A 21,061-nucleotide genomic window follows, 5' to 3' on the forward strand; every position below is an offset into this window, starting at 1 on the left:
TTACACAATATCTTCCCACAAATCCAGCGCTACAAAGGATAATTGATGGAAAACTCCAACACAGTGAGGGAAACTACAACCTAGAAAAAGCAAGAAAGTAATCTTCCAACAACCCCAAAAGAAGATAGATATGCAAACATAATTCCACCTCTAATAACAAAAATAACAGGAAGCAACAATCATTCTTCCTTAATATCTCTTAACATCAATGGACTCAATTCCCCAATAAAAAGACGTAGACTATCAGACTGGATACATAAACAGGACCCAGAATTTTGCTTTATACAGGAAACGCAATGCACCTCAGTGACAAAGATAGACACTACCTCGGAGTAAAAGGATGGAAAACAATTTTCCAAGCAAATGATCCTAAGAAACAAACTGGAGTAGCCATTCTAATATCAAATAAAATTGATTTTCAGCCAAAAGTAATCAAAAAAGATAAGGAAGGACACTTCATACTCATCAAAGGAAAAATCTACCAAGATGAACTCTCAATTCTGAACATCTATGCCCCAAATGCAAGGGCACCCACATACATAAAAGAAACTTTACTAAAGCTCAAAGCACACACTGCACCTCACACAACAATAGTGGAGGATTTCAACACTCCACTCTCAGCAATGGACAGATCATGGAAACAGAAACTAAACAGAGACACAATGAAATTAACAGAAGTTATGAACCAAATAGATTTAACAGATATCTATAGAACATTTCATCCTAAAACAAAAGAATATACCTTTTTCTCAGCACCTCATGGTGCCTTCTCCAAAAGAGACCATATAACTGGCTACAAAACAGGCCTCAACAGATACAAAAAGATTGAAATAATCACTTGCATCCAATCAGATCACCATGGACTAAGGCTGGTCTTCAATAATGACAAAAACAATGGAAAGCCCACATACACGTGGAAACTGAACAATGCTCTACTCAATGATGACTTGGTCATGGAAGAAATTAAAAAAAAAAAAATTAAAGACTTTTTAGAATTCAATGAAAATGAGGACACATCATACCAAAACTTGTGGGACTCCATGAAAGCAGTGCTAAGAGGAAAACTCATAGCTCTAAGTGCCTACAAAAAGAAACTAGAGAGAGCATACACTAACAATTTGACAGCACACTTGAAAGCGTCAGAACAAAAAGAGGCAAATACACCCAAGAGGAGTAGATGGCAGGAAATAATCAAACTCAGGGCTGAAATCAACCAAGTAGAAACAAAAAGAACTATACAAAATATCGACAAAACCAGGAGCTGGTTCTTTGAGAAAATCAACAAGATAGATAAACCCTTAGACAGACTAACCAGAGGGCACAGAGACAATATCCAAATTAATAAAATCAGAACTGAAAAGGAAGATATAACAACAGAAACTGAGGAAATTCAAAAAATCATCAGATCCTACTACAAAAGCCTATACTCAACAAAACTGGAAAATCTGGATGAAATGGACAACTTTCTAGACAGATACCAGGTACCAAAGTTAAATCAGCAGCAGATAAACCATCTAAAGAGACCCATAACCCCTAAAAAAAAAAAAAAAAAAAAAAAAAAAAAAAAAAAAAAAAAAAAAAAAAAAAAGTAACAGCAGTCATTAACAGTCTCCCCACAAAAAAAAAAAAAAAAAAAGCCCAGGACCAGATGATTTTAGTGCAGAATTCTATCAGACCTTCCAAGAAGACCTATTCTCTTCAAACTATTTCACAAAATAGAAACAGAAGGAACACTACCCAATTCATTCTATGAAGCTACAATTACACTCATACCTAAACCACACAAAGACAGAACAAAGAAAGAAAACTTCAGACCAATCTCCCTTATGAATATCGATACATAAATACTCAATAAAATTCTGGCAAACCAAATCCAAAAACACATCAAAACAATCCATCATGATCCATCATGATCAAGTAGGCTTTATCCCAGGAATGCAGGGATGGTTCAATATTCGGAAATCCAACAATGTAATCCACTATATAAACAAACTCAAAGAAAGAAACCCACATGATCATCTCACTAGATGCTGAGGAAGCATTTGACAAAATTCAACATCCCTTCATGGTAAAAGTCTTGGAAAGAGCAGGAAATCAAGGCCTATATCTAAACATAGTAAAAGCAATATACAGCAAGCCAGTAGCCAACAGCAAACTAAATGGAGAGAAACTTGAAGCAATCCCACTAAAATCAGGGACTAGACAAGGCTGCCCACTCTCACCCTACGTATTCAGTATAGTACTGGAAGTTCTAGTCAGAGCAATTAGACAACAAAAGGAAGTCAAAGGGATACAAATAGGAAAGTAAGAAGTCAAATTTCATTTTTTGCAGATGATATGATAGTATACTTAAGTGACCCTAAAACTTCCACCAGAGAACTCCTAAACCTGATAAACAACTTCAGCAAAGTGGCTGGATATAAAATCAACTCAAACAAATCAGTAGCTTTCCTCTACTCAAAGAATAAACAGGCTGAGAAAGAAATTAGGGAAATGACACCCTATACAATAGTCACAAATAATATAAAATACCTTGGTGTGAATCCAACCAAGCAAGTGAAAGATCTGTATGATAAGAACTTCAAGTCTCTGAAGAAAGAAATCAAAGAAGATCTCAGAAGATGAAAAGATCTACCATGCTCATGGATTGGCAAGATTAATATAGTAAAAATGGCCATCTTGCCAAAAGCAATATACAGATTCAATGCAATCCCCATCAAAATTCCAACTCAAGTCTTCACAGAGATAGAAAGAGTAATTTGCAAATTCATTTGAAATAAAAAAAAAAAAAAAAAAAAAAAAAAACAGGATAGTGAGAAATAGTCTCAACAATAAAAGAACTTCTGGGGGAATCACCATCCCTGACCTCAAACTGTACTACAGAGCAATAGTGATAAAAACTGCATGGTATTGGTACAGAGACAGGCAGGAATATCAACGGAATAGAATTGAAGATCCAGAACCCACACACCTATGGTCACTTGATCTTTGACATAGAGGCTAAAACCATCCAGTGGGAAAAGGACACCATTTTCAACAAATGGTGCTGGTTCAACTGGAGGTCAGCATGTAGAAGAATGCAAATAAATCCATTCTTATCTCCTAGTACAAAGCTCAAGTCCAAGTGGATAAAGGACCTTCACATAAAACCAGATACACTAAAACTAATAGAAGAGAAGGTGGAGAAGACCCTCGAATACCTAGGCACAGGGGAAAAGTTCCTGAATAGAACACTAATAGCTTATGCTCTAAGATCAAGAATTGACAAATGGGACCTCATAAAATTGCAAAGCTTCTGTAATGCAAAGGACACTGTCAAAAGGACAAAATGGCAACCAACAGATTGGGAAAAGATCTTTACCAATACTACATCCGATAGAGGGCTAATATCCAATATATACAAAGAACTCAAGAAATTAGACTACAGACAACAAAATAACCCTATTAAAAAATGGGGTACAGAGCTAAACAAAGAATTCTCAACTGAGGAAACTCGAATGGCTGAGAAGCACCTAAAGAAACGTTCAATATCCTTAGTCATCAAGGAAATGCAAATCAAAACAACCCTGAGATTCCACCTCACACCAGTCAAAATGACCAAGATCAAAAACTCAGGTGATAGCAGATGCTGGCGAGGATGTGGAGAAAGAGGAACACTCCTCCACTGTTGGTGGGATTGCAAGCTGGTACAACCACTCTGGAAATCAGTCTGGTGGTTCCTCAGAAAATTGGACATAGCAATACCTGAGGACCCAACTATACCACTCCTGGGCATATACCCAGAAGATGCTCCAGCATATAACAAGGACATATGTTCCACTGTGTTCATAGCAGCCTTATTTATAATAGCCAGAAGCTGGAAAGAACCCAGATGTCCTTCAACAGAGGAATGGATACAGAAAATGTGGTACATTTACACAATGGAATATCACTCAGCTATTAAAAACAATGAATTCCAGACATTCTTAGGCAAATGGATGGAACTAGAAAATATCATCTTGAGTGAGGTAACCCAATCACAAAAGAATACACATGGTATGCACTAACTGATAATTGGATATTAGCCCAAAAGCTCACAATATCCAAGATGCAACTCACAGACCACATGAAGCTCATGAACAAGGAAGACCAAAGTGTGGATGCTTTGGCACTTCTTAGAAGAAGTAACAAAATACTCAAGGGAGCAAATATAAAGACAAAGTGTGGGACAGAAACCGAAGGGGGGCCATCTGGAGACCGCTCCACCTGAGTATCCATCCCTTGTGCAGTCACCAAAGGTAGAGGGTGATGTGGATGCCAGGAAGTACATGCTGACAGGAGCCTCATATAGCTGCCTCCTTAGAGGTCTACCAGAGCCTGGAATATACAGAGATGGATGCTCACAGCTAACCATTGAACTGATCATGGGGTTCCCAATGGAGGAGTGAGAGAGAAGACTGAAGGAGCTGAAAGGGTTTGAGGCCCCATGGAGAGAACAACAATACCAACCAACCAGAGCTCCCAGGGTCTAAACCAGCAGCCTGGTAGCACATAGGGAGGGACCCATGGCTCCAGCTATATACATAAGGGAGGATGACCGTGTCAGGCATAATTGGGTTAGGAAGTCCTTGGTCCAGTGAAAGCTGGATGCCCCAGTGTGGGGGAAATTGTGGGTGGGAGGTAAGAGTGGGAGAGTGGGTGGGGGCATATCCTCATAGAAGCAGGAGGAGGGGGGATGGGATAGGGAGTTCCTGGGTGCGGGGGAAATGGGGAAAGGGGATTACATCTGAAATGCAAATAAAATATCCAATAAAAAAAAAAAAAAGAATGACCAATTATAAATGAATCTACCTAGAAAACCCAACACAATCACCAGAAAAAAGCACTGCAGTTGTTCAGTGGTATCCAAATACAATATATAAAAATTTTCTTACTTATATCCCAGAAGGAATGTTTGTAATAAAAACTCCAGAAATTAATTTAAAAACTTTTAGTGATCAATTAGAAACTCTATCAAGAACTCCATTTGTATTTTCTGTCTCTCCTTGCACAGACCACATGCTATGTTCCCACTGGATGTTAACACCTATCTCTAGCACAACAGCCATCTCCACTTCTCCCACATAAGCACATCCTCACTCTTCAGTGAGTTCCAGTTTTCAGTCTACTTCTTTACTTTAGAAATTAAAGATTCTAAAAGAATGGTTCTAAATAAAAATGATTCCCAGTCTCTCAAGGACTTAAACATAGTCTTTCTACTTGGAACACTGGTTCCAAGAACCTCATGTATACCAAAATCCAATGACCACGTCCTTTATACTAAATGGGAGTGTATCTGTGTCTATGCCCATCCATCTAAAGCACTTACCCTACAAGTACAAGCACCTGAACTCAACCCCAGAACCCAAGGAACAAGAGCAGGCATATTAGCTGGCACTTGTAATCCCATCATGAAAGGCACAGACAGAGGATCCATCCCTGACACTCACTGAACAGCCAGACTAGCCTAATTGGTGAGTTCCAGGCCAATAAGAGACTATCTCAAAGGAAATGGGTGGCCTCCCTGTGTATGATAACAGAGGTTGTCCTCTAGCCACCACACATACATGCATGCACGTGCACACATGCACACAGGGAAAAATACACTGAAGCACATGCATGCTTGCATGTGAAAGAATTATCTTTAAATTCAATGTAAATCCTGTGCAAATCATACATTGCCAGCAGACTAAGAGTCCACACCTGCTCCAGTGCAAATGCAAATCTAATAACTTTGATCTGCTGTTATTTGAATCATTACATACAGACCCCATGGATACTGAGGACAATTGTACTTTGAACAAGCTTAAGCCAGTTCTCAGAGTAGGGATCTATAGTCACTTCCTTAACTCTGAACCTCTATTCTTTTCCAGGACCTTAGACTTCTTTTCATCAACTCTGGGAGACTCTTAACAGGGCATTTTTCCTCAGGCCTCAGAAACATCTATCTTTGTGAAGCTTCTCTCTGAAAAATTTCAGTTTCTCAGTCTGAAAATCAGTGCATAGCAGAACCACATTTAATCCAACCATTCCTAGTCATGAGTTTCTCACATCAGCCCCGGTTTCAAACTATAGTGGCTTCTAAATCACTAACACCTAGACCCACCAGGAGCTGCCCCGTTTGCAGAGCAAGGAGAGTGCTATGACTGTACCCCTGGATGTCTCCCAAGGAGTCTTGTGACATCAGGAAATGGCAGAACCTTCAAGAAGAGAGGCCTAGGAAAGAGTCTTATGCCATTGGTGACGGACCCTTGAAGGGGTAATGGAATCCTAGCCCCTTTCTGCTTCTTTCCTTTGCTCTCTGGTCATGGCATATCCAAGTTAGGTTTGCCACCTAACTTGACCTCACCACAGGAACAAAGCAACGGAGTTCATCACAGATTGGACCTCCAAATCTGTAAGCCAAAATAGATTAGTCATCTCAGACACTGTATTACAGTAACAGCTGATTAACACAATATATGTTGAAGTCCTAAACCTGAAGCTTCTTAGCATGTAACTTTATTTGGATTCTGAAGAAGTAATTAGTTAAAATGACATCATATAAGAGTGGGGGCATACCCGATGACTATTGTCTTTATAAAAAGGAAAATTTTGAACAAAGACACACTCCCAGAGATAACATCATGTGACGATTAAGGCAAACATCAAAACGGTGTGTTTAAAAGCCAAAGAATGCCAGAGATTGCCAGCAGCTTCCTGAAGCTAGGAGAGGGAGAGATGGAACAGTTTCTTCATAACCTTCAGAAATAAACTCTGCCAACACCTGGATGTCAGGCTTCTGGCTTCCAGACCTTTGAGCAATACATTCCTGCTGTGTAAGCCATTCAGTGGTACACTGGATCCTCAAAATCCACAGGTGCTACCTTGGTGGATTTAACAAATACAGATTGAAAGAACCAAGAAAAAAATGCTGAATATGTGTACACTTTTTCCTTGTCATTATTCCCTAAACAATACAAGAATTCTGTTAGATTCTATAACTAACCTAGAAGTGATTTCAAAAGGATATGCACAGGTCACATGCAAATACAATGTTCTATATAAGGGACTTAAACATCAGCACAATCCTCCGGGCACTTGGAGCTACAGAAACAGAAGGCTGGAGAGGTGGCTCAGTAGTTAAGAACACTTGTTGCTCTTGAAGAGGACCTGAGTTCAGTTAGCAACACCCACAAGTGCCTCACAACCATCCATAAGACCAGGTCTAGAGGACCCATTACCCAAAGCGTGCCCGTGGTGAACATACATAAACACAAACAAGCACAACACACACACACACACTAATCTAAAATGGAAAAGAAAACGAAAGACAATTATACTTTGTTATATTGTATTCTGCTAGATGAGGAAATCAATTTATCACCATAACCGGGTTCAGGAGATCCAGTGAAAAACTCTCTCTCAACAACTTTTCCAAAAAAGGCAAGAAAGTCTAAATACATAGGGGGGAAAAAAAGCACATAGCAGGGCCTCATTATTAAAAACAGACCAAAAGCCTAAATAGTAAGAAGAACTACTTTTTAAATTAGTTTTCAAATAACCTCACCAATGGTCACTGTTAAAAGATGCTTAAACAGACAATAAAGAAACAAATGCAGATTTGTTTTATGTCTGCTGAAGATTATGCCTCAGCAGATAAAGGATTTCTCACTGCATGATTCTAAACAACGGCCAGCTATACAAGTGAAGGAAATGGTTCCCATCCTTAAGCTATTCCCCTACTTCCCACCAAACCTGATAGTGAAGAAAAGCTACAGGAAGAAAAGCAACAGATTTAATAACAGACTAAAATGGTAAGTATTGAATACAGTCTATCTTAAATACATGCAATGTCAAATATATATATTTCTGTGTTAAAACTATTCTAACGCACAGAAGACGAAAAACTTGGGGCTGGGAAGATATTCTATCAGTAAAGTATCTGTCATGCAAGCATAAGGACCTGAGTTCCAATTCCTAGGACCCATGTGGGAAACAAAACAACAACAACAAAAAAACAAAAAAAAAAAAAAAAAAAAAAAAGTTGGGCACAGATGCATGCATTTTAACCCTAGTAGGGGTGGTGGAGATGGAAGGGCCCCCAGAACAGTGGAAGACCTCAAGCCTCAAAAGATCTGATAGACGAGATGAACAGACGGCTCTGCACTGGCTGCTCTTCTGAAGAAACTCGTTCAATTTCCAGCACCCATATGGTGGATCACAACCATCTGTAACTCCAGTTACAGAGGATCTGACACCCTTTAAGCCTCCCCAGGCACTGTACGCACGTGGTGCACAGAGAAACACTCAGGCAAACACTTATACATATAAAATAAAAATAGTACATAAATCTCTTAAAATGAATATCAAAAACAGCAAGAATAATATGGTATGATTTAGTAGCATTCTCACTAAAGTTAAAATGTAATTTAAATTGTTTGTTTGTCTTGTTTTTCAAGAGCTAGCTGCTCTTCCAGAAGATCTGCTTTTCTTCCCAGCACCCACATGGTGGCTCACAACTATCTGTAGCTAGGATGCCAGGGATCTAATGCCCTCTTCTTGCTTCTTGAGGGCACTGCACACACATGGTGCATAGATATATATGCAAGGAAAACACACACATAAATTTTGTTAATTATTAATGAAAAAAATAGAACTGGGCAGTGGTGGTACACCTCTTTAATCCCAGCACTCAGGAGGCAGAGGCAGACAGATCTCTGAGTTCAAGGCCAGCCTGGTCTATAGAGTAAGTTCCAGGACAGCCAAGGCTACATAAAGAAACCCTGTCTGGAAAAAAAAACAAAACAAAACAAAAACAGCTACCCAATGACTCTACAGTTGAAGCTGTATCCAAGTTCCTAAGATAGTGGGATACTCTTGGGTATAGTAAATTAACTGCTGAGATAATCAATAAATGAATCAGCATAAGGTATGCTGACTTCTTTGGAAGGAATTTTATGAACACAAGATTTAAGACTTCTCATACAATAGACAATTCAATCACAAGCACTAATAAAGTAACTAAGTAACAGTAAGAAAACACTCTATCAATCAATCAATCAATAACCTGTGAATTAATTATGTGTAAGACTGTACTAAGTAATGAAGGCAGATTTTAAAAGATGCCTGCCCTGGATCAGACTCATACAGTAGCTAAAGACATACAAAAGACTGTTTTGAAGCTAGACAAAAAAAAAAAAAAAAAAAAAAAAACGCCTGCAATTCAGTCCAACTCCTTTGTCTTTTACTGTCATAGTCACACCCAATTCAGCCAAACACATATCCCATCTTCCAAGCCCATGCACTGCAATACACTCTCTGCCCACCCATACACCACACACCCCTCAGATGCTTCCCTCACATTAGAAGCCTGCAAAATTTCCTAACTTCCAAAGCCTGTCCCAAATGCTTCCTGCATCTTTGAAAATCTTTTATGAACAGCATGGCTCTGCATGCTGTGTTATGGTAATCTTCCCTAATCATGTCCTGTTTTATTTCTATATTTGTCTATCTTGCTAGAATCAAGTTATATGGTTAGAGAAAACTAAATTTAAATTTGAACCATTAGCTATCTGACCTTAACCAAAACAAACTCCCAAGTTTCTTAAGCTTCAGCTTCTGGATATACAAAATAAGGAAATCATCACCTAGTGTGTGTTCTTAAATTAATAAGGGTGTGGGTTTAGGAGAGGGAATTTAAAGAAAGACACTGGGGGTAGAAGTGCCTTGGAACAACAAACAACAAAGGTTGCAAAAGCTGTGGCTATTAGGACTACACTCTATATTCTTAAAGACCCCTAGAGATTAAAACCTAGGACACCTGGGTCTACGAGACGGCAACAGGCCATCACCAGCTACTTCAGCCTAACTACTTGAGCTCCACCCCAGAAACCATGTTAAGGTGGAAAGAGAACTGATTCCACAAAGTTGTCCTCTGGGCTCTACAAACATGTTATGGCATGTAGGCACATGCACACACATACACACCAACACAAAAGTTTAAAACTATGGTGTCTGAGATTAAAGATATGGCGAACATGTCTTTAATAACATGCCTTAGAATAACAGGATGATTGAACTAGTAACAGATTAGATACTGCACAGGGAAAAGGCTGGTGAACTTGAAGATACAGCAGTGGGGAAAAACATGAATCCACAGAAAGAAATTCACACCGCATCAGTGAGCTGCAGAGCCACCTCATGCAACTTAATATACATTTAATCAAAACCTACAAGGGAGAGGAATAAGAAAGACAAATACTGGAAAAAAATGACAGTCAAATACTTTACAAAATTGATGAAAACTATTAAATCACAAATCAAGAAGTTCAATGATCCCAAACACAAGGAACATAAAGAAAACTACATGAACACATACCACAATCAATTTGGTTAAACCAGTTTAACAAGAAAATCTTTAAACCAGCCGCAGAAAAAAACGCATATTATGTACCAGGAAACAAAAGGATGGTGGTGGCTTTCTTATCAGAAACAAGTGAGACCGAAAATAATAAATCAGCATCTTTTAAGTGATTGATTGGGGGGGGGGATCTAAAATTCATTACTTAAGTGTTTTTCCAAAGCAAATAAAATACCATTTTCGGACATACAATCACCAACAAATTCCCATTAATAGAAACTTTAAAGGAAATCCCTAAAGCAGAAATAAAATCATAACAAATGTAAATATGAGATTAGCAGAGGAATGAAGAGAACTTTTACTCAACACATGTATAACCATAGAGAGGTTTGGCTTTCTGGCGGGGTGGGGGAGTTGAGACAGGGTTTCTCGTGTAACAGAGACCTGGAACAAACATGCATGCATGCATACATACATACATGTATCTGAATCTGGGCTGAAGAAATGGTTCAGTGGTTCAAACCCTTGCCTTGCAAGCAAGCCTGGAGACATGGGTTCAGATTCCAAGAACCTATATAAATGCTGGGTGAGTGTGGCAGCTTGCCTATATTTCAAGCCTATGAAAGAAGAGACAAGGGATCCCCCAGAACAAGCCAGACTGCAAGACCAGTCACATCGGTGATCTCTGGATTTGAATGAGAGACCTTATCTCAATAATAAGGCAGAAAATCTATACAGGATGTTTCCCCACATCAACCACAGGCCTCACCCAAACACATGTGTTCACAAACATGTGAATACACACAGATACCCATACACTTACATGAAAATGGGGTGGGGGGATAATTGAGTCTATTTTTTAAAGATGCTTACAAATAATGGAAAGTGCACTGAGGTTGATAACACTTACAATAAGGCGACCAAGAACACCAGCATACAAGTAAATTCAACAACACAGATGATTAATAAGGTCAATAAAAGGCACAATCAAAGTTCATTCTGAAAAAAACAGGTATCATAAGTACTTTCAATTAAAGAATCGAGATTCTAGTCAAAAACAACCACCACCACCACCTTCCCACAAGGGCACTCGAAACCAGATAGAAACACTAAAAAATACTGATAACAGGTAAGGAAAAAAAATACTAGCTACATACAAAGAATAACAGAAAACTGAAGGAAAGAAACCATTTCCCAATTCATCAGGGCTCCCTACATTATTGGCAAACCAAATAGAAGATAAAAAAAAAAAAAAAAAAAAAAAAAAACCCTCTTTTGCCCTGACTCTGTGAATGAAGCCCAGAAACTAGCTGAGTATTTAAGAATCAATGGCTTTGAGTGAGCGATGGAGGACAGACATGGTAAGGGCAATGCACAAGTCCACTCACTTAAAATATACAAAGGGGCCAAAACTATGACAACAGAGAGAAGAATGGTGATTGCCAACAGCAGGAAAGAAGAATGTGGATTTCTCTAGAAATACACTACATTTCATTAAAAAGTTATGATTAGCCATATGCATGCACCTGAAAGCCAGGAAGTCAGCCTTAGGTTATTCCTCAGAAGCTGTCTAACTTGGTTTTCATTTTGGGAGGGCTCCCAGTTTGTTTTGTTGTTTTGTTCTAAGCTAGTCTCTCACTGGAACCTGGGGTTAACAGATTACAGCAAACCACAAGGATCCTTCTGTCTCCTGAGTACAACTCCTACAAGCACATGCCACCAGGTGTGCACTTTGCATGTGGGCTTGGGATATGGAACTACAGTGCTGCAAACACTTCACCAACTAAGCTAATTTCCATCCTGACAGTTTTATACTATGTGGTTTACTACAACTTAAAAAAAAAAAAAAGAGTAAAAAAAAAAAGACACAAAAACTGGTCCCCAAGCAGTAGTACTACAATTACTTCTAATCAAATAACCACAGTGGCCTATTTTATATTTTTGGTTCAGACTCTAGCCTTTAAAAGCTGAGCCATCTCTACAGCTCCAATTCTTTTCTTTCCCAAATAAATGAAAACTGAGTACATCTTGCAAGTGGGATATGGGGACTTCTCAAACTAGAATAAAGCATGAGAGAGGGGCAATGAGATGGCTCAGCAAGTAAATACATTTGTCACAAAGCCTGACCACCTAAGTTCAATCCCCAGTGACACACACACACACACACACACACACACACAAATAGATGTAAGTTTAGATTTTTTATTAAAATTTACAAAATAAAGTATAGGGCGCAAGTTGAAGAACAAGGAATGAGAAAACAATACAAATGCTAACCGGTGGTAGAAACACAAAGCATACTATTCAGACACAAACATACTGTGTCATCCCCACCCGACACACAGCCTAAGTCCCTAAGTAAAACCTTCCATAGAGGCTTCTCTTTATTCAAAGCACAAAGAAAAATTCAGCTTGCCTACAAGGTCCAGCACAATCTGGCCCCACGCCACTCACTGCTCCAGTCCTCTGTCCTACCAGATCGTTCCACATGCCTCCAGCTCCCTCTCTAAAGCTGTACCTTCTGTCCCTGATCCTCTCCAGCCACCCTGCCAGCATAGGGTCTCTGCCCTACGATCTTTAATTTTCAGTGGGACTGAAGCACTTCCTTTCCTATGCATCCTGAATACCTCCATTCATAGGTCTCATTTGTGATTTCCCTTAACACATCACAACTATAGCTTAATACTATCTGCCAAAGATAGAAGTCACATCTGCATTTATTCTCAACTCCACAGCCAAGCACAGTGCCTGCGGTAGAAGGACCGCTAAGGTCTTCCTACAGCTTAAGTCAAGCAGAGCATAAGCTTAACACACACACACACACACACACACACACACACACACACACGGGGGTCGGGGGCACACCATAGATGAAACATAGCAAATGGCTGCTGAGTAGCCATTGTTTTTGCTGTCTCCTGACAGAGCCTGCTACATATGAGTAACACTCAAGAATAAAGAATATCAAAGAGCAAAATTTTCACAAGACTCTTAAGTCTTACATATTAAACAGTAAGCCTACTTAGACGGTTGTTTTACATAAAAGTAAGACTGATTGCAGAAACAAAAGATCTAGAAGGGGTAAGATCATGGTGTGATTTAAACGAAATAGATCAAGATCAGAGTGGCTTTAACTTTTTAAAATAAGAACTAAAGAATACCACATGGAATTAAATATTTCCCAAACCCTAAAGAATATTTTAAAAAATTATTAGGTCACTCAGTCCCCTCCAATACATAGTTATCTATACTTTGAAGGCAAATCAACTATTATTTCCTCCTTAAATATCTTTCTGAAAGTACCAGCCTACATTGATTTCTCTACCCCCTAACCCACTACACAGCACTGATACCTACCAGATAGATTGTATTTAACCAAATGCCAACTTCTTCTTCTCCCAATAGTGCAATGTGTGCAACCTCATATGTCTTCAAAAACTTATCTCAAGTGCATTAACACTACAGGTGCTTAGTACTGAAACTAAATGATACAATCTTCAATGGTGAATCTTAAAAGGCTCCTGCATTTTATTTCTAAATAATTCTGCAAATCGTTCACACCTCTGTTTTCACTCCATCATTCTATTAGGAGCAGCAGTATCTAAGGTCGTCTTAGTGCCACTTGTCCAAACTCAAAGGAGGTTTTTGGTGCCACTGTTATCTCTTGAAATGTAAATCAGAGATATGTTTACACCTGCCCCTATTTAACGGAGTAAATTTTACTTGAAATCTTTCCCAAGATTAGTCAGGTCCCAGGACGTTCCTTCTGTATATTAAAAAAAAAAAAAAAACTGGAAGCCACAACAGCTACGATAAAATATACTATCCACAGCTCATTCATAACTGGAAAGCTAACTCCCGGGGAAATGGTCGATTCAAAGTGGACAATTAAATGAGTCTCTGAGCCCCAGAGACCGGATGAAGTGTATCACTTTGGGAAACTCCGGCAATCAGCAAGTTCTGCCGCTCATCACTCGGGAGGCTCCGCAAGCCTGTCAGTCTCCATCAGGACCCACGAGAACACATCCCCAGGTGACCCAAACCTCGGGAAGCCGCGTCTTCCCAGACACCGGCTCCAATCCCGTCTCCCTCCCCTCGCACTGAACTGCACTACAAAAAGGAAGGGCCCGCGGGGCGTAGGGAGTCTGAGGCCCGGCCGGGGCTGGCGGAAGGCGACCAGAGGCGCCGGAGTCGGGCGCCCCGTGAGACGAGGACGCATGGTCCGGGCCGCGGAGCGTGGCGCGGAGAGAAGGCCAGGCCGGGTGGCCGGGGCGTGCGCAGGGGGAGGGGGCAGGAGCCTCACCGTCGCTCCCCGGAGGCCGGCGCCGCCGCAGACCCGCAGTTGCTAGGGAGAATGCGCTTCCGGGTCACGAGCGAGCGTTCCGAGAGCGACGGTGGCCGGGTTGGGTCAAGAGCGAAGCGCGGGGCTAGTGGGCGGTGGAGGCGGTGGTCGCTGAAGGACCACGGGATTGAATAAGGGGCGGTGCAAGGCTCATCCCGCGTGGGCGGCTCCCGGCTGGGTGACCTTTCTGCCTGGGGTCCCTCTCGCGCTATCTGAATCCTAAACCTACCACTCTGCCGTTGTCACGTTGCAGGTGCCACCAGACTTTTGGATGCTCTCAGGACCAACGCCAGCACCTTCCTTGTTACCAAATCTTATTCATCCACGCATTGGCCCATCACTCCTTCACTGGACACCTGTACAGGGCTAGATGCATTGTTGGCACGTGCAGGCAGATAACCAAAGAAGTGACCGTGTCCGGCTAGGTCAGATGAGCGGAGGAAGCTGAAAGCCTGCGTGAGAAAGGCTAGCCTAGGCAAAAGAAGGGAAACTCAAGGAGACCTCAACCAAGTGGAGGGGGAGGGAAAAGTGTGTCAAGGCGGCATGGAATACCTGCAATGTGGTGTTAAGGCTGCCGGAAGGCAGCATGGCCCTGACAGGCAAGTGGGTCAAGAATTGAAAACATGAGGACTCTGTGAACCATAGAGAAGGAACCTAAAGAGCATCCAGAGAAGTGTGACAAGGAAAACAAAGTCAGTGAGGGGCTGGTCATAGCTGCCAACTGCTGTGGAGATCATGTGTCCAGTGATGCCAACAGAATAATTAAAATTCAATACTACAATGCCAAAGTAGAGAATGGGGTCCACTTCTGGTTAAGGAGGCCGCTGCATTTTTCTCCATGTTGAATCAAGAAGAAAAGATATGGAAAACTTCTGGATTTCTTAGTGCTTTAAGAAGCCCCACCTTGATATAACTTCCATGTTTACTTAAGAAATGAACCTGAGGATCTTTTATTTTATTTTATTTTATTTTATTTTATTTTTTTCTAGCTCTTCCTCAGATCCTTCCAAAACCTCAGCCAAACTTCCGTTTAAACAAAACTTGCCTTTCAAACTGCAGAGAATAAATGGCAGAAGCTTAGGGAATCTGTGAATAGGAAACAGGCCAGTGGAGACAGAGATGGGAAAATCCAGAAGAGACAGAGAACAAAGGACTGAAACAATTTTTTTTTTTTAATGGGGTGGTGTTGGGCAGAAATGGGAGGTGAGCTAAGAAAACCAAAAATAAGCTCAAGAATAGAATGGCAAGGACAAGAACAAAGAAAGGAGGGTCAACAGCGTTAGTGTCTGAGTCCATGTTTGACTGAACATCGGGTGGAAAGTGTGCTAACTGGCTCGAAGGCTACGTGGACATACTACCATGACTTCTCAGTGTAGTGAGCTTTTCTTCTTCATGTGAGCTGCAGGAAGACCGCAGCACACTTCGTAGGGGATGGGGGCTAAGAGCCTTGTTCCACACGCCTATCCCTGGTCCATGTATAATCCTCGTAGAACAAAGGTGTCCTTAAGCTCTTCCAAAAGACTTAGAGATAATGATTTGCTTTGGAAAACTGTGAATCTTCTCATGACTGGTTTAACCAGCTGTCTATGAAAGTAAATCAAGGAAAATGTTTTAAATGTGTGGCTGAAGAATATGGGAACCGTATAGTCAAAAGGGCTGTCTTAATCCAGTCTGACTGCAGAAGCAAAATACCAGAGACCGGGCGGTCTGTGAGCAAAGGCTGGGAAACCCAAAATCAAGTCACAGACCTATTTCAGCATCTGATGTGGCCCCACTTGCTGTCTGATAATCTGCTCGCCGTATCATCACAAGACAGAAAATACAAATACAGATTCTAAAATCTATTACAAGGAGACTGTTGCACCCATGGAGACTCGGAGCCCATAACTTAATCATCTTTCAATGACTCCGCCTCCCAATACCATCTCATTAGGTGTTGGGGAGGTGGAGAAGTCACAGACATTCATTCTATAGCAAAGGCCCAGATATAATGATGCAAACCAGGACCAGTAAGTAGTGATGGTTTGGTAAAAGTAGGCTACATCACTTGTTTGGTGAATAAACAGTGTAAACCCACCTTGTGATCTAGAGAAGAGAAGGCCCAAATGCATGAGTCAGTATACCTTAGAGTGTATTCTGTTGAAGGGTCAGGTGGTTCATTAGGCTCCCACCATTTGGTTGGGTTTCTATGGGAAACACAACTGTTGGGGTTTCTGTCAGTGGTGTCGTAAGAAATGGGAAAGCCTAATTTGCTCTGCACTTCAACATGGTAAGCCTCATCTATGTTTGGTCTCTGGGTGACTGACTGATAGTCCATTAATCATGCAAAATGCTTTGAGAAATGTCTCCGAAGACCCAGCACATGAGTAGGATCACGATTCCCATGCCCTGTTGGGATATGAAAAAAAAAAAGGCTACAGCCTCGAGAAACGCACCAATTTGATTTTAGGAGGCGTTGTGTCTACGCCTTAGTCTTGTCTGCTGTAACAACATACTATAAGCTGGGAACCTTAAACAACAGAAATTTACACAATTCCGGAAGTTGTGAACTCAAAGTGCTGGCAGACTGTCTGGTTGGGACAACTTCCTGTTTCCTGATCAGACAGGAAAAGAACTAGTTGGCTTTCTAGATTCTCATAAAAATACCAATCCCATTTTTGATGGCTCCACCCTTGGGGCGCAGTCACTTTCCAAAGCCCCACCTCCTATTACCCTCGGACCAGTGTTCAGAATATGAATTTGGAAGGACATTCAGCTGCAATCTGTGACCTAGCCATTAAAGCTTACTTCACTGATGAGTTAAGGACTTATACAGAGCTGCTGTTGTCCCAGAGCTTTCCAGGGTTAGTTAATCTTGATTCCCATTCACCATTTCCTCTGCCCAGGATTCTGTGTCAACACCCACCCAGTCACAAGGGCAGGCATGAAGGAGTCGTCGATGACTGAACGTTCCCTGTCACCACATCTTTACACATTCTGCCATCAGCTAGTCCTGGAAGTTGTCCTTTTTTGTCCCACTCAATTCCATTGGCATAAGAGACAGGGAAGAGAGTAGTTACTAAGCAACCTAGGATCAATTTAAAAAAAATGTGTTGCAACCTCAAAGATAAACCCAGGCAACAGAGTCAAGGTGTACATACGCATGCGTGGGAGGAAGTGGATGAAAGAGTGCAGCGACCAAACCAAACACCACAGGAACTCCAGGGAGATAAGGCAGAATCAGTTCATTCAGCAGTGTGATCTAACTGCTGTGTGTGCTGATCTCATCACAGGAAGTAAAGGATCGTGAAAGGAGTGTGAAATAGGGTGGGAACTGAGAGCATTCCAAGAAGCAATGGTGCTTGCTGGCCTGGAGGGATCTGGAGAGACTTCAGATCATAAAGACCATATATGTGGCCTGAGTACATGGGCCAGAGTGCTGTGGGTGAGCAAGAAGGATATCTCAAGGTCTCACTACCTGGTCCAGCCTCCTCCCCGAGGCACCTACATCCACCCAGACCACTGTTTCCAACTGGAAGCCATGCTCTGTATTCTGGTTTTGTTCTTGTTTTACTTTATATAAATGCTTGGTTTTTTTTTTTTTTTCTGGTATTAGTTTCTCTTTTCCTTTTAGAATATGAATTCTACTAAAACATTTTTCCTGTAAAAAAAATTTTTTTTTTTTTTTTTGGTTTTTTCGAGACAGGGTTTCTCTGTATAGCCCTGGCTGTCCTGGAACTCACTCTGTAGACCAGGCTGGCCTCAAACTCAGAAATCCGCCTGCCTCTGCCTCCCAAGTGCTGGGATTAAAGGCGTGCGCCACCACCACCCAGCAATATTTTATTTATTTACATTCCAAATGTTGCCCCCCTTCCCAGTCCCTCCTCCCAGAGTTCTTCACCCCCTGACCCTCCCACCTCCCCTTTGCCTCTGAGAGTTTAGACGGAATGTCCTCATCTGGAATAACATGCTTCCTTCAAGAGCCAAAGACCATCTAACAACATCTGCAACATGAGGCATGAGGAGTCCTGTTTTTTGAATTGCCATTGGATAGAATTGATTTTCTAAGAGATTCCCAAATGCTACAGACTATGGCTATTTCCCTTGGTTGCCCACAAGAGGTGGACGTTAACTCCCTGTTGCTGAGGACACTGTGCACTTCAGACACAGGGTTCAGAAGTTCCTGTGCTTTACCCTGAAAGCCTCCTTCCTAAGGACTAGCTTTCATGGTACCAGAAAGTGCCGTGCAAGCTTCCAAAGAGAAGGTAAGTAACCAACAGTCCTACCCAGCTGTGATACCTATGAATTTCCAGCATGGCATAACCCTAAAGGTACACATACATTGTTTGTAACCAATAGCTCTCTAATTGAACTTCAGACCTGCTCAGCAAGAAGGAAACCATGCCTGGTACTGGAACCAAGCCAGTTACCCAGGGCTAATCAGCACACTCTCGAACTACATTCTAAATATTTGTCCTTATACACATATAATTTCAAAAGTGTAAATAAAGAATAGGGAGTCCAGAGTATAGGGTGACTTTCATACTATCTGAATTTCTATTCAGGTTGTGGTCAAATACTCTGACAGAAGCAAACTTTAAGGAGAAAGGGTTTGTTATAGTTAACAGTTCAAAGTACATTTCAACATGTCTGGAAAGTCAATAATTTGAAGTAGCTTTATCACAATGCAACTACAGTCAAGAAAAAGACAGCAGTAGATGCTCTGATCTCTTTCACTATTTGTTGCTGGAATTCCAGTTAAGGAATAGTGCCACCCATAGTGGGCAAATTCCTCTTGATTACCCATAGTGAGTAATCAAGACACACCACAGGCCTGCCCAGAGGCCCATCTTCCAGGAAATTACAGATTGTGTCAGGTTGGCAACGTTGACCATCACACAAACTGGGATCAAGTCTTTAGTACTGAAAAGAAAACAATTTAAACAATAAACAATACTACTCCCTCTAGACCAACCTCTAGTTATATGAACCAAAGCTGAAAATCTTTGAATATAACATTTTTTTCAATTCTTGGATCTTATTGTTTTACTATTGTGTTCTCTTTTAGGTCCCATTTAAATTTTTGATCTTGCTAGAGAGATGACTCAGCAGTTAAGAGCACTGGCTGCTCTTCCAGAGGACTCAAGTTCTCAGCACTCGTGGGCTAGCTCACAACGGTCTGTAGCTCCAAGTTCCATGTGGATCTGACTTCCTCTTCTGACCTCTATGGGTACTGCATGCAGATAGTGCTGACATACATGCAGGCAAAATACCCATACACATAGGGTAAAAAGAAAATGAAAAAATAAATATGATTTCTATCTTTCTAATTATTTTAACTGTCAACTTATATTTTAAAGTGTGTGTGTGTGTGTGTGTGTGTGTGTGTGTGTGTGTAAGAGGAAAGTTTCAGGAGTTGGTTCTCTCCCTCCACCTTGTTGAGACAAGAGTCTCTCTTATTTCTAACTAATGCTTCATACTCTAGCTTCGCTGGCCTGGAGGCTGGCAGATGCTCCTGTCTCCATAGGGGTACGAGGATGACAGATGCACACCCAGATTTTTACACTGGTTCCCAGGATAAAACTCCGGTGGTCCGGTTTGCACAGCAAGTATTACCCACTGAACCCAATTTTTTCATAATTTCTTCAGTATATTGTTCTCTTTAGACAGTCTCTTATTAGATTTTTAGCACTTCTTATTGCTCCACTTTTTCCTCATCCCATGTACTATACTTTAAATGTGGGGTTTTGAACCCAGCCTGGGCTACACAGTGAAAACTAGCCTCAAAACAAAGAACTTTTGTTTTATCTTCTCTCGGCATTGTGCTTTATCTTTCTCCCGTCTCTGTTTATGCATCTCTTTAGATTCTGAATGGTCTCTTTCAATCATGGACATGTCTCACCAGCTCCAAGGGGCACCTAATAACTGTTACACCTGAAGGAGAGAAAAATGACATAAAATAGAGCAACACATCACAGCCCTTACAGCAGGGGGAGCCAAACTGCTGGGTTAAATCCAACTCCCCTAGTTGCTCAACTGGGAGCCACTTACTCACTGTACAGTCTTGAACTAGTTACTCAATGTTTTCCTTCCCTCTAGAACAGTGGTGCTCAACCTGTGGGTCAAGACTCCTTAGGAGATTGCACGTTAGATATTTACAATACAATTCATAACAGTAGCAAAATTACAGTTATGAAGTAGCAATAAAACTAATTTTATAGCTGGGGGTCAACACAACATGAGGAACTGTGTTAAAGAGTCTCAGCGTTAGGAAGGTTGAGAGCCACTGCTGTAGAACATGATTATCATACTATGTATAGCAACTATAATGTTACTATAAAAGATCCAAATGACATAGTAACTGTAAGACATGTATAATG

General features: G+C 41.0%; 1 protein-coding gene across 6 annotated transcripts in view; it reads right to left on the reverse strand.

Moving 5' to 3' along the window:
- Window positions 1–14,784, reverse strand: part of Dis3l2 (DIS3 like 3'-5' exoribonuclease 2) — a 309,644-nt gene extending 294,860 nt beyond the window's left edge. For 2 of the 6 annotated variants that reach the window (XM_076914868.1, XM_034521596.2), the window contains exon 1: window positions 14,664–14,783. The gene's annotated coding sequence lies outside the window, so the exon portion shown is untranslated. Of the gene's footprint in view, window positions 1–13,717 lie in introns of all 6 variants that reach the window. The other 4 variants (XM_076914866.1, XM_034521593.2, XM_034521594.2 and 1 more) reach the window with 4 other exon arrangements.
- Between the last annotated feature and the right edge of the window lie 6,277 nt (window positions 14,785–21,061).

This window comes from Arvicanthis niloticus, chromosome 17 (assembly GCF_011762505.2).
Source record: "Arvicanthis niloticus isolate mArvNil1 chromosome 17, mArvNil1.pat.X, whole genome shotgun sequence".
In the NCBI taxonomy this organism is placed as follows: Eukaryota; Metazoa; Chordata; class Mammalia; order Rodentia; family Muridae; genus Arvicanthis; species Arvicanthis niloticus.